This window comes from Podarcis pityusensis (genome assembly GCF_964106645.2).
Source record: "Podarcis pityusensis genome assembly, contig: HAP1_SCAFFOLD_431, whole genome shotgun sequence".
Lineage (NCBI taxonomy): Eukaryota > Metazoa > Chordata > Lepidosauria > Squamata > Lacertidae > Podarcis > Podarcis pityusensis.
Window position 1 is genome coordinate 30,628 of NW_028293360.1, and position 6,860 is coordinate 37,487.

Consider the following 6,860-nt stretch of genomic DNA (forward strand, 5'->3'; position numbering starts at 1 on the left):
ATGTGTCTGTTGCTGCTCTGGTAGTGAGTCCGAACTGTAGCTGTTGTGCACTGCATACAAGCAAGAGAGGCACATTTTTTTAAAAAAAGTTCTACATCTGGTGCTGGAAAAAGAACAAGCACTGAGTAAAGTAAACTTGAGGGTGCAGTGGGGAGATCTCCAGTCATCATCCACTTTCTGTTTGATGGCTGGACTCATAAAAGGACTTAGAGGAAGATGTTAACACCTGTTAAAGTTCATGCAGAAGGGGGTGGCCCATTCTATACCCAGGATTTTTGTTTCCTTAAATTCATATCCTACTTTTCTTCCTTCACAAAACCCAGGGTGGCATGCATGTGGTTTCTATGTGTTAACTCATCACGTCCAAGCATTGACCAGACCCAGATCTATTTAACTTCAGCAACTTGGGAGCTTCCTGTGTGCCTTCAGGTTGGTTGCTGTGTGTTTATCACCCTGAATTTGAAGGATACACACAGTCTGACTCCAGAGGCATGGTCCAAAATGCTTTTATTTATAGCTGTATCAGGAAGAAAATAACACATCACTTAAAGGTACAAGGAAGGAACCGAATTGCTTTTGAGGACTTATGCATAGCTAATGGACAAGGTTGAGAGGTGCTGCCATCCAACAACATCTGGAGCAAACCAGGTTGAGGACAACTTCCCTTCTTATCTCTCTGGGCAGATTTCACTTGCTCTCATTGCTGCATTTTGACCCTATGGGACTTTCCTTTTGCAATGCCGGGAATTGCAACATTAAATGTTGCTACAAGGAAGGGTTTCTCCCCTTCTTTCATTTAAATAGCCACACAAGGAAGCTTGCAACAGGTGGGGTCAGAATAGGTGAAATAAATGGGTAATAACTATTGGCAAGGATTGTGCAATAATAGGAGAAAGACGTGTGTGCACTGAGAGCCCTCAGCTATGTGTAGGAAACCCAAGGGTTTTTATTTGTTTTGCTTGTTGATAGATGGTCATAAGAAATTGCTACACTCAGCAGAGGAAGGTTTGGGAAGGATCCTGACTAAGCCTTTGTCTTCCACCATTTATCCACTTAAACCTGCTATTCACCAGCTACTTTCCTTTCCAGAGGATAGAAGAGATGAGGACTCAGAAGACCAAGTCTGAGTGGGAAAATAGCAGGAAGGGAAAGGGGTAAACAGCTTCTCCACCTGCCATTCTTCTGTCCCTGATCATAGGTTCCATTTTCTTTACAACAAACAAAATAAATAAATGGCAAGTGCACACACACCCCCGCCATGTGTTTCATGTGTCATCCGATTTGGTTGTGGGCAGGTTGCTCAGCTTGGAAGATGCTTATGACTTGTACTGTGAGCAGGGCCAGAACAACATATTGCACAACCCGGGGGTCTCTGGATGTCACTTCCCCCTCTTGAAGTTTAGCTTTAAAAATTGTTTTGATGTCATGTCAGCGGTAGCAGTGCAGCTGATGGTCTCATGGAGCACCTTTGCTATGTCTGCTTTTTGCCAGTGAACTGGGAAGATATGGAAATAGGCAGCCATGTTGCCAGTAGACAAGGGAACGCATGTTTTGCTACCACCCAAATCTGTCACCTGAGCCACACTGCTCAGCAGAGCTCATGATAGGCCAGCCCCGACTAAGGGTGAGGTCAGAGACCTTTGAAAGGAGCAGCTCTACAGTCTGGACTACGACCCGCTCCACAGTGTACATTGACAAACAGCATTACTGTATATTGATCAGATTGAGCCGGTCCACCCCACAGGTGGCACTAAGTATTTTTTTTTCTGAAAAGGGGGGTGGTAGTTTGAGAATCTCTAGCTTAGAGTCTAAGCCTTGAGCCAATCTCATGAAGACAGAACTATCGGAGCCAAAGAGCAGGACTTCCACAGGCAAAATAAATTTGGCGCCAACTGTTGGCAGTTTCCAAACCTAGTTGCATTCAGTGTCAGCAATTTTGATGAGCAGGCATTTCTTCCCTCCCTGCTCCCTCCACTTCCCCCACTCTGAAAATGCCTCTCTGAAAATTAGACTTGGAAAAAAGTGTTACACTGATTCTAATGGGGGACTGGTTTTTAAGACAAATTGATATACAGGGAAAGGGCAGGGAAGAGAGACTGAGCCTAGGGGCATAGGAAGGGGGTGCAGGGTGCAGCGTGCCCTGGGTGTCACCCTGAGGAGGGGTGACAAAATGGCGGGCAGCACTGTTCACCCACTGCCTCCACCCAGCTGTAGGGTGGCAGAGGCCCCGCGGTGCTCCCCATCTCATCCCTATGGGTGCCGCACACCCCATCCTGTCCCTATGGGTGCCGCATGCCCCATGTCATCCCTATGGGCAGTTCGCCCCGCCCTTGAACGCGCCACACCAGGTGCCCGAGCCACTTCCTCCGCTGCTGTGTGGGCCACATTTGGCCTCTCTCCATCCTTGCTTTAAAATCAAACCCTTATTCAAAGTGAACGGCAAGTATGTCAACTGTGTCTTATGTGTTTTGACCAACTGTTCGGGTGGCAAGCAGTACTCGTTCTAACACACAACCTGAGATGATAATTTGTTAAATATGTATTTTATTCTGGGCACAACAGATCCTGGAATAATGCAGGAGATTAAATAAACTTTATATTTTTGAACAAGGCTGCCACCAGCATTTCAAACCATGAATCTTTGAGAAAAACCTTTAAATCGTGAGTGAATGGGTTTTACATTTCTCATTGCAAAATGTTTGTCTCTCATACAGTCATACCTCGGGTTACAGACGCTTCAGGTTGCGTGTTTTCGGGTTGCGTACCGCGCCGAACCCAAAAGTACTGGAACGGGTTACTTCTGGGTTTTGGTGCTCGCACATGTGCAAAAGCACTAAATCACACTTTGCGCATGCACAGAAGCACCGAATTGTGACCCACGCGTGCGCAGACGCGGTACTGCGGGTTGCGAACGCTACGGGTTGCGAAAATGCCTCCCGCACGGATCACGTTCGCAACCTGAGTGTCCACTGTATATGCTTCATTCTATCAGTCAATCAATAAAAACTATTCTTTTCAGTACATGGTACAGATACAGTATCTTTGCAAAGAGTAATCAAAATAATGTCTTCCGTTGAGGAATAATGTTTCTTCTATCGTTATTCATCTTTCTGTGAAAATGAAAACAGAAAAATAAAGATATAGTTTGTTATTGTAAGGAGTGCTGCAAGAAAACCTACATTTAAAAAATAGGAATGACGGGGAAAACAACTTACAAGCAATGTAGCCCAATTTCATAAAAGCAAACCATTCTCTCTCCTGCTAACATCCATATCCCTCTCCCACTTGCAGTGTGGCATACCTGGTGCCTGAATCAATTCCAAAAGGCTAGAAGCTGCTCACCAAGGGTGCAAGCCTGCTGCCTGAAGGGTTCTGTTCTGCCATTGAGTCTCTTGCAGGGAATGAGCTGGTGAAGTATCACTTTGCATTCTCCTGCTCTCTCCTTGTGACCATATAGTGTTTGGCATTTAATTGTTTGATTTGGATCTGGATCCTACTTGGGTGTTCCCTAGATTGGCCCAGGTTGGGTCAGGGTGCCTGTGCAGTGTGTGCAAAGCCCTCAAAACTAGTTAAAAATACAGAGAAGTTGTGAAGTCTTATAAAGCCCACTGACCACAACCCCTTCCTTCTGATTCGTGCGGGTACAAATGATACTGCCAGACACAGCCTTCAACGTATAGCAAGGGTCTATGAGACTCTGGGCAGGAAGGGCCTTGGGGCACAGGTGATTTTTTTCACCACTCCTTCCTGTTTGAGGTTGTGGTCCACGGAGGTTGTGGTCCACAGAGAGAGGAAAAAAGATCTTGAGAGGGAAGGAGACAACATTACAGACGATGCAAGAACACCTGGTACTGGGGATAATAGCTTCATGGATGCACAGGAAACTGAAGTGGTACCACAGGTACCTGTTACAAAGCAGGAAACTACAAGAAGGAAGCTGCTGGGGAGGGCTAACTTGTGGTTTCAGTTGTATCTGTGCATTAGTATAGAGTATGGAAAACAAGCAAGATGAATTTGAGTTCTTAATACAGGGTGGCATATATGACCTAATAGGCATTACTGAAATCTGGTGGATGAGAGTCGGGACTGGAATGTAGAAATTGAAAGGTATAACCTGTTCAAAAGGTATAGACTAACAAGAAGGGAGGAGGAGGATCATTATATGTTAAGGATGTGTAGACTGGTGACGAGCTCTATGACCTGGAACATGGAAGGCAAATTGAGAGTATATGGGCAAAAATTGTAGGAGAGAGAAGCATCAGTTACTTTACTGTAGGTGTCTGCTGTATGCCTCCAAGCCAGACTGAAGATTTGGATGATGCCTTCCTACAGCAGACTACCAAACATTCAAAAAGGAGAGGTGTGGTAGTCATGGAAGGTTTCAGTTACCCTGATATCTGTTGGAACTTAAACTTTGCCAAGAATGTAGGGGCATGTACAAGAAATGGAGGAAAGGGGAAATCATGAAGAGTGTACATGAGTAGCCAGCAGTTGTAGGGAGAAGGTCAGGTAGGCCAAAGACCTGAGACTGAGCTCAGGTTTGCAATAAAGGTTAAAAATAATAATGAAAGGTTTATTTGGCTGTGTTCAAAGCAAGAGGAAGAACAAGCAAATAGTAGGTTCTCTGCATGGAGAAGACCGAGAAATGCTATTGGGTTAGAGAGAGAAGGTAGAACTGCTCAAAACCTACTCTTCACCCAAAAGGAAAGCAGTGCCCAGAATAAATGATGCAAGGAGGGAACTCCAGCCCAAAAGAATAGGAATAGAGGTGGTAAGGGAACACCTAGCTACTTTAAATGCATTCAGATCTCCTAGACCTGATGAGCTGCAGCTCAAGAGTATAAAGTCACAATTTTGGTGGATCAGTGGAATGCTGTGGATGTAGTGTATTTTGATTTCAGAAAGATTTGACAAAGTCCCCCATGATATTCTTGTGGAGAAGCTGCTAAAATGTGCGCGAGTCAAGGTAACTGTTAAGTGGATTTGTAGTTGGTTGACTGATCGAACCCCAAAAATGCTTACTAATGGCTCCTCATCATCCTGGAGAAAAGTGACAAGTGAGGTGCCATGCTACAGGGTCCTGTCTGCAGCTCATTGTTGTCCAACATCTTTATAAATAACTTGAATGAAGGAACTGAGGGGATGCTCATCAGTTTTGCAGATGACACCAAACTGGGAGGGGTAGCCAATAAGACAGAATTGGGATTCAAGATGACCTTAATAAATTTGAGAACTGGACCAAAACTAACAAAATGCATTTGAATAGAGACAAATGAAAGGTTCTGCACTTAGGCAGGAAGAATCAGTTGCACAAATATAAGATGGGGGGCACCTGGCTTCCCAGTCATACATGGATCTAGGAGTTTTAGTAGATCACAAGCTTAACATGAGTCAACAGTGTGATGCTATTCTAGGCTGCATCAACAGAAGTATAGTGTCTTGATCAAGAGAAGTAATAGTATTGCTCTATTCTGCCTTGGTCAGATCACACCTGAAGTACTGTGTCCAGTTCAGGCACCACAATTTAAGAAGGATCTTGACAAGCTGGAATGTGTGCACAGGAGAGTGACCAAGATGATCAAGGGTCTGGAAACCAAGCCTTATGAGGAATGGTTGAGGGAACAGGGTATGTTTAGCATAAAAAGAGGAGACTGGGAAGTTATATGACAGCCAATCTTCACATATCTCATGTGGAAGAGGGAACAAGTTTGTTTTCTCCTCCTCTGGAGGGTAGGACTCAAACCAATGGCCAAGTAATTATTTGAAAAGGGAAGCAAGTTCTGAACATAAAATGAATAGGTACCGTTTCCTTGCATTTGCCTTCATACGCCATACTAATTTCCTTCTTGTGCCTTGAAAAAAAACATAGAGTCACAATACTTATTCAGATTAACACATTCCACAAACTCACAAAATAATCTGGGCAGGGGAGGCTAATCTGTGGTCCTCTGGTTGTTGTTGGAGCACAACTCCCCTCATTTCTAACTACTGGCCATGCTGAGAGAAAACTGATGTCCAACAATCTTTGGAAGACCACAGGTTCCCCATACTTATTACAGATACAGTCTAATCCTATTCTCGGGTCTAGTTACAATGACATAAATGAAAAGGCAACCACAAGGTCAGCAAAAACTGCCTAGGACTGCACCATTCTGCAGCACAATATTGCACTGATGTTGGAATGATGTGGTTCTAGATACTAGGGGCGGCTGTACACCGTCTTCTCCATCTACAGTGGTACCTCAGGTTAAGTACTTAATTTGTTCCGGAGGTCCATGCTTAACCTGAAACTGTTCTTAACCTGAAGCACTACTTTAGCTAATGGGGCCTCCTGCTGCCACCACGCCGCTGGAGCACGATTTCTGTTCTTATCCTGAAGCAAAGTTCTTAACCTGAAGCACTATTTCTGGGTTAGCAGAGTCTGTAACCTGAAGCGTATGTAACCTGAGGTACCACTGTATTTCTATCTGCCTTAAACGCCCTGTGCAGTCTTTCTCCCTGTTGCTGGGATAGCAGTTCTAACGACAGCCACGTTGCTGGCAGATGTGGATTCTCCCTTTGCTCCAGCAAGCTGGAGAGTAGCAGTATGTGCTACATGCTCTGTTGTGCTGGTGCTGTTGTTTTATAGCCGGGCATGGAGTCAGTGGAAATATGACACAATATGTTGCCACAGCCCCAGAACCCAAGTGCTCTGTGTGGTGTTTTGTGTTCGTGCGAGGGCTTCTTGGTCTTTCAAACCACTGAAAAGCCCCTTGAAACTGAGGAAACCACTGAGGTTTTCTCTCATACCACACCTTTAAAATGCAACCAACGCACACATTTAAAGCACATGTCACCCCTGAAAGAATCTAAGGAACTGT

General features: G+C 44.7%; 1 long non-coding RNA gene across 1 annotated transcript; it reads right to left on the reverse strand.

Moving 5' to 3' along the window:
- Positions 1-2,526: 2,526 nt before the first annotated feature.
- LOC308469020 lies at positions 2,527-6,092 on the reverse strand. Its single transcript, XR_013981973.1, has 2 exons — positions 5,804-6,092; positions 2,527-3,110 (listed from the first exon to the last, which is right to left on the reverse strand). It is a non-coding gene; the product is annotated as an uncharacterized lncRNA (long non-coding RNA).
- Positions 6,093-6,860: the final 768 nt, after the last annotated feature.